This window comes from Hyposmocoma kahamanoa, unplaced genomic scaffold (genome assembly GCF_003589595.1).
Source record: "Hyposmocoma kahamanoa isolate Upper Pololo Valley unplaced genomic scaffold, ASM358959v1 64, whole genome shotgun sequence".
Taxonomy (NCBI): Eukaryota; Metazoa; Arthropoda; class Insecta; order Lepidoptera; family Cosmopterigidae; genus Hyposmocoma; species Hyposmocoma kahamanoa.
Window position 1 is genome coordinate 20,850,716 of NW_020653852.1, and position 6,507 is coordinate 20,857,222.

Genomic DNA, 6,507 nt, shown 5'->3' on the forward strand with positions numbered 1-6,507 from the left:
CTTTACATACACGAAAAATACGTATCGAAAAACTGCGTCATCACAAAACCCTGGGGCCGTACTACCAATCAACGCGGATACCGGAGAAAAAGTTCCATACTTTTATTGTCGTAGGCGTAAACTGAATTTCATAGCTCTTGTTATAATAGTCTTGTAATACGCGGACGAACAGTGGCGCCCTCCCGTTCTAACCCGCAGTCTCCGTTCGGTTTCCATAAGGCACGTCCGTGTCGTTCTATTTTTAAACGGCCGGCTGAAAAAATTAAAAGATCGATTTTTAAACTGTGTACCGAGTGTATGTGGCCAGTGTGTGTTCTGTGAAAACAGTTTGTGGATTTTTTTGAATTTTGGAATGCGATGACCCCGCGTTAAAAAAGTGCGTAAGTCTAATTTTAAGGTTTTTCTATTAGCACCAACTTATAATAATTATGTAGATTCTGTGCTTACATCAACGGAAATTCCGATGTTTTTGTGTTTCTGGTTTACTTTTGTCGTAAAAGTTTATTTAAACACAGAAACTTTTGAAGAAACCTAAGTAATAATAATAATTGTTAAAATGTAAAAATTCAACCAAGTTACCCTAGTTTCGAGTATTTTTTAAAATATTTAAATAATTTCTTTTACATATTCAAAGTTTAATTCCAACGGAAACGCCTAGTTTAAGTCTTAAATAAAAACCGTGTTCGTTACTAAGAGTATTAAAACTTTTACGATCAGGTTTACGCTGAGTGGGAAGAGTTAGAAGCTTAATTTAGTTATCAGACAATTAATTGCTACAAATGAAATTAATGTTTGATATTTGTTTGGGCTGTAAATAGCGACGACTTAGTTTAGAATAGGGAAATTTAAAAAGTTACGTTAATACTGACTTATTTCCACATTTAGGCGTTTTACTAGATAGTTTTGTCTTAAACAGTTTATAGTAACTTAGATAGTTTAAAAACAGGTTAAGGTCCACTGAAAACCAGTCTAATCTTTATCTTAGCTAAGTGAGATCTAGCGTACGCCACAGCCGCACGCAATGCCAATTTGTTAATTTAAAAATGTTTGTTTTTAAACATGTTTTATATTTATTCTTTGTTTTTGGGTTACTTTTTAATTTGTTATAAAGTAAAGGAAAACTTGTAACTAATTACAAACTAACCTTTTTACAAGACTGAGAAGCAATTTTACTTAAAAGTGTCTTAAATATAAAGAAATTGTCAATCGATAAAATATATTTTAAAAATTTTTAAAAAGAAAAAAAGGTCTAATTTGTTGTTTGTCGTTATTTTATTTATTCTTCATTATTGTGTTATGACATAGTGATAAATCTTTTTATTCTATTCTTAGTACTATGAAAACTACAAAGTTCGAAAAGGAAATGATTTTATCACTTTTGTCAATTGATTTTACTTGTGATAGGACATTTTGTGAATAGTACAATCATGAGTACATCGTCCTTCACACTGTAGGATTTCTATTCTTATGGCTAGAGACGTAGAGTTTAAATTTAAATTTCAATCTCAAGGCATGACGTGTTTCAATCCTTTACAAATTTATTAATTTTAATGTTGGGGTTGAATGAAATTAGGTTTATTCAATAATAATAAAATCGAGTTGTTAGGTTTTTGCAATGGTTACACATAGGAATAGAAACTATTTTTTTCAAATCTGTGTGTGTTTTTTTAAACAAACCAAGGTTTCGGGCAGTTTATTTTTATTTTATTTAATATATTTTTTTGTTGAAACAAAATATATTGTAAAACATGTGTAGCTTAAATTGGAATGTTTCTTTGGGAAATTTAAAAATACGCTTTTTAATTTGAAACTTTTGTAATTATAGTCAAAAATAGGGTGGTTTGCATTAATAAGACATTGATGACTTACTATCTTAGGGTCGTATTCCAGAACTCTACTCAACACTCAAGTCTGACTTGAGCATTGATTACAGTTCTGGAGTACGACTCTTAGTCAATCGTGACGATGGGACCTGTAAACTTTGGTTTGTTTGACAAAACATATACCAAAGAAATGTTTCATTTCATAATAATAATAATAATAAAATTTATTTCCTTAACTACTAAACGTTATAAAGTATAAAATGTACACAATGAAAAGTGAAGCAATAATCAAAACACTATGACAGCCATGTTCTTCTTATTACAAATAACATAATAATATTTGGAAAATATAGTAAAATTTGAGGGTATACACTAATTAGTACCTATGCGGCGTGAAAACACGATTCCTGATAACTTCTTACAAACTTACTTCGAAATTTTACAAGAAAACCGCCGTATTCAATAGGTAAGTACCTATTGAATACGGCGGTTTTCTTACTTAAACCAATATTTTTTTATATCAACTGAACAAAGTGTAAAACATATAGTAAACGATACCTATACATTTTTCAACTGGCTTCGATTTCCTTTGAAAAAAAATTAGTTCTGAAATAAAGCCAGTGTAGGGAAGCTCGACCCAAGCAAAATTTTTTAAGATGTACACACTCAACATAGCTCCGCACTAGGGAAACCCTGTGTCGCGGGTGCCATAGACACACACGTAGACAACCACAAATTACACCCAAACTTACGAGAGAAATAAATGTAGGCCATACAAATATTTCTACCGACCCGGGAATCGAACCTGGGACCTCTGCATGGCAGTATACGGTAACCGGTATATGGTAACCGTTCGGCCACGGAGGCAGTTTGAAATGAAACGTATTAGTACGGGAAAAATTTTAATTCCAGCTGAGGTAGTAACAGCTCTTAAGCAAAATCAGTGTAATTGACATATTTGTTAACAGCAAAAAAATAAGTGCCAGTATCTCGAAAGTTACAAAAATGCTTTAGTTATGACAAGGAGTGCAGAGCTGATCATCAACATCTGCCTATCGCAGTTCACTGCTGCACATAGGCCTCTAGCAATGCGCGCTATTTCGCCCGTACCTCGGCTTGTCGCGTCCATCTACTGCTTTTCGCAAATCGTCACTTCATCTGACCAGATGTCAGAGGTCAGAGGTCCTACACTGCGTTTGCCGAACTGTGATCTCCACTCAACAAATCGCTCCCATCGGTTATCAATTATAGGACAGCCAGTTCCTTGCAGTTGTTTCATAATTTTTTTTAATATAGGTAATCATTAATTTATAACTTTTAATTATTTTATTGTTAAATATAGAAAATCTCCTTTTAAGCTGTAATATAAAGAAATTTCCCCAATAAGATGCCTAAATTCCAGGTAGGTCTACAATAAGTTAGTTTAGGCATGCTAATATGAAAATGTACTATAGCTTTACAATGAAGAATGTATAATTGAGATTCCCTTCTTAAATTCTTATTTGAATACTATAAAACCTTTATTTGCATTTGTTTTACATCTTTAGTTCATTGCATTAAGTAACATTCTTACACTAACGTCACAGTACATTTATGAAAATATTATTTATGTTAAGAAAAATATAAATATTTTTATGAAAAATAGAAAATGAAATAAAAATAAACTAGCTGCTTTTGACAGTCGTCACAAAGTCTCTAATTCATTTAAAGGGCAATGTATACGCTATAATTAGATTCCGATTGATATACAAAATTTGCCATTTACGAAGTTCAAAACTATAGCGAAACGAAAACCTTATACTTAATATTAATTATACAGCTTCTGCGTACTTGGACGACAAAAAATTCGTGGTAATGAGCCGTGTTGCTCTTGCAGGTAGTCTGGATCTAAAATGTTTACATTAAATATTATAGTGATAAATGTATTCAAATGTATATTTACAAAGAGCAATCCCTAGAGTTTCTTGCTCATTCTTCTCAAGGGAATCTGCCTTACGAATGAGTAGAGTAGTCTAGTAGCTTTCTTCTTCACGTGCCATTTTCTAATGAACTTTTGAACCTCCTATTGAACCACTGGCGCAAATTTCTGAGCCAGGATATTCTCCTACGTCCTACACCTCTCTTTCGTATTTTGTCTTGGATTATTTTGTAATAGGTCGTACTTTGGGTTTCTCAGTATAAAACCCAGATACTCCAGTTTCCTTCTTTTGCTGTTCGTCAACGCTTTTTGTTTTCGAACAATACGTTGCAGCACCCTTTCGTTCGTGACTTTGACGTGTACATCTATTAGCGGTAGATTTTAATCAGTATGACGATTTCAAGTGTCAGAATTTGACATTTAAGTTCCTCTTCTAATAAGCAGCTGAATAAGAATACTACTAACTATGTCGACGACCTTGGTTCTCTCTCTATGAGATAGCCTCGTTTCGTACCGTCCGTCAGAGAAACTCCGGGGGTTTTTTTTATAACATCAAGCGACGGGATGAACAAGTCTATCTATAACAGTTACAGTGCCACTCAGAGCACAGAGACTTTAGGAAGTCAATTTTTTTGTCAAGCGTAAGTGCTTATCGAAGGATGATTTCATTGTATGGGACGAAAAAAATCGGGACACCAGAAGTTGTTCAAATTAATAAAGTGATGTTTTATACAAAATGAATAAAATTGACTATTTTTTTTAAATGCTGATAGACTCAGTTTTATACAAGAATGGGTTTATTGTAGTGAAAGAAAAGATTCGGGACAGCAGAAATTGGTAAAATTTTATAAAAATGTTTTTCATTTTGGATGATATATTTTTTTATTACACATACAAAATAAACATAGTCCAATTGAGAATCGTCTCCTTGTTTTGAAGTTGGTTAATAATAAGTATTTTTTATATAATATCACTGTCAATACACTGTCTCCGGAGGTTTCACCAGTGCGAGCTAATGTTTCTTAGGGAGGAGATTTCCCTGTAGCCCCCAGCTTTGCTTGCTTTTAAGCGTACAAAGTAACACATTAAAAATATGCAATAAGGTGCAACATGTTTTTTGTTCTTTATTTATAGTAAACGATGAAATAGACACGCATGTCAAGAGGCTTGCAGGTGACTCGGAATTAGTAGAGGCGAAGCTGCAGAGCCTTGAACACCGCTGTAGAGTTACCTCCTTATCTGTAACCTACAGGATATAATCACGGAGAATGTTCGATGGAATTGCATAATTTGATTCCTTCCCCTCTCCATCATAGCGGGACTAGACGTGGACTACAGTCTCTTCATGTATTTAGTAATCTAACCTCCGGTTAAAAAAACCGACCTCTAAAAGCCATTCGTTTCTTTCTTTTTTTTATTTTTTTATTGTGACTCGGCAAAATGACTGCACCGCGCCTGATGGAAAGTGCGAATACAGTCCAGAGATGAGAGTAACGGATGGAAAACACAAATATCTTCACTCCGTCACTATCATTTTGCCGGTCTGGCCAAATGCTTCTTCACACTACGTTTGAAGGACCCGATGTTATAGAGGGGAGGGAATACATGCGCCGGGAGTTGGTTCCACAATTTGATGGTTCGGCATAAAAACGAATTGCCAAACTTTTTAGTGCGGGACGGTATTGAACTGACCGTCCAACTGTGGCAACGCAGTCCGGCACGGGTGGTCCGCTGATGGAAAGGAGAGGAAGGGATAATTCGTTCCCTAGTTTGCCACCCTTAGAGGTAGCATATTTTCTTGAAATTTAAATGGCACCACATCTTAGGTACCTTCTTTCCAACAAAAAAGAATCATCAAAATTGGTTCACAAATGGCGGAGTTATCGCGTAGCATACATACAAAAAAAACAATTGAAAACCTCCTCCTTTTTTTGAAGTCGGTTAAAAACCAATAGAACTGGCCTAGTACCGCATAAATTTTATCCAATCATTTCTTTTTTTTTTAAAGATTTATGGCCCGGTTGTTGACTTTTAGGCCAATTTAATTATTTATTTATTATATATAAATTTAATTTTTGATTCAGAGCTAAAAAAGAGCGCCTTAATGATAAATATGGTATACGGCATTATAATTGATAGATTAAAGTACAGGTGTACAGGTACAGTGGAAAAAATATTTTTCGACTACGTCACTTTTTATTAAGTGTACGACATAAAACCAAATCCCCGCCCACCCTAAAATCCTTTGTATTGAACGTTTATAAATATAATACACCCTTTTACAACCATTGGACTGGAATGTGTCGAACCTACATTGATTTACTAACATCGGAATCTGGAGGTCACATTTATGTTGCCCAATATAATTTATATAGATTACGTATCTACCATCTCCTTAATCACTTCAACTCGTCTTCTAATTACTTGATATCATCTAATTTATACCTTTGTGTTAGTCTTTATTTCCTGTAGTTTTAAGTTTGTAATTGTTCACGCGTTAAGTTTAGGTTCTTTTTTATGAATATCTTATTTTGATTATGAAATATTTTTATAAAAAATAATCCCCTAAGTTAACATTCAGTTAATTTTCGATAAAAATGTAGCGAGCAAACAGGTTTAGTTGGTTTTGTTAAAACTAGATGGCGTTAGTAACATGTTATAAAATTTCTGCATCGCACTATTAAGATTTTCCCGGGCTCATGTACTCAATTGACAATACGAAAATACCAGTGAACATCAGTGGAGTGTAAGGTTTTTACGACCCAA

General features: G+C 33.9%; 1 pseudogene; it reads left to right on the plus strand.

Annotated features, from left to right (window-relative positions):
* Positions 1-202: 202 nt before the first annotated feature.
* The window catches only part of LOC113230703, a 407,414-nt pseudogene continuing 401,109 nt past the window's right edge, over positions 203-6,507 (plus strand).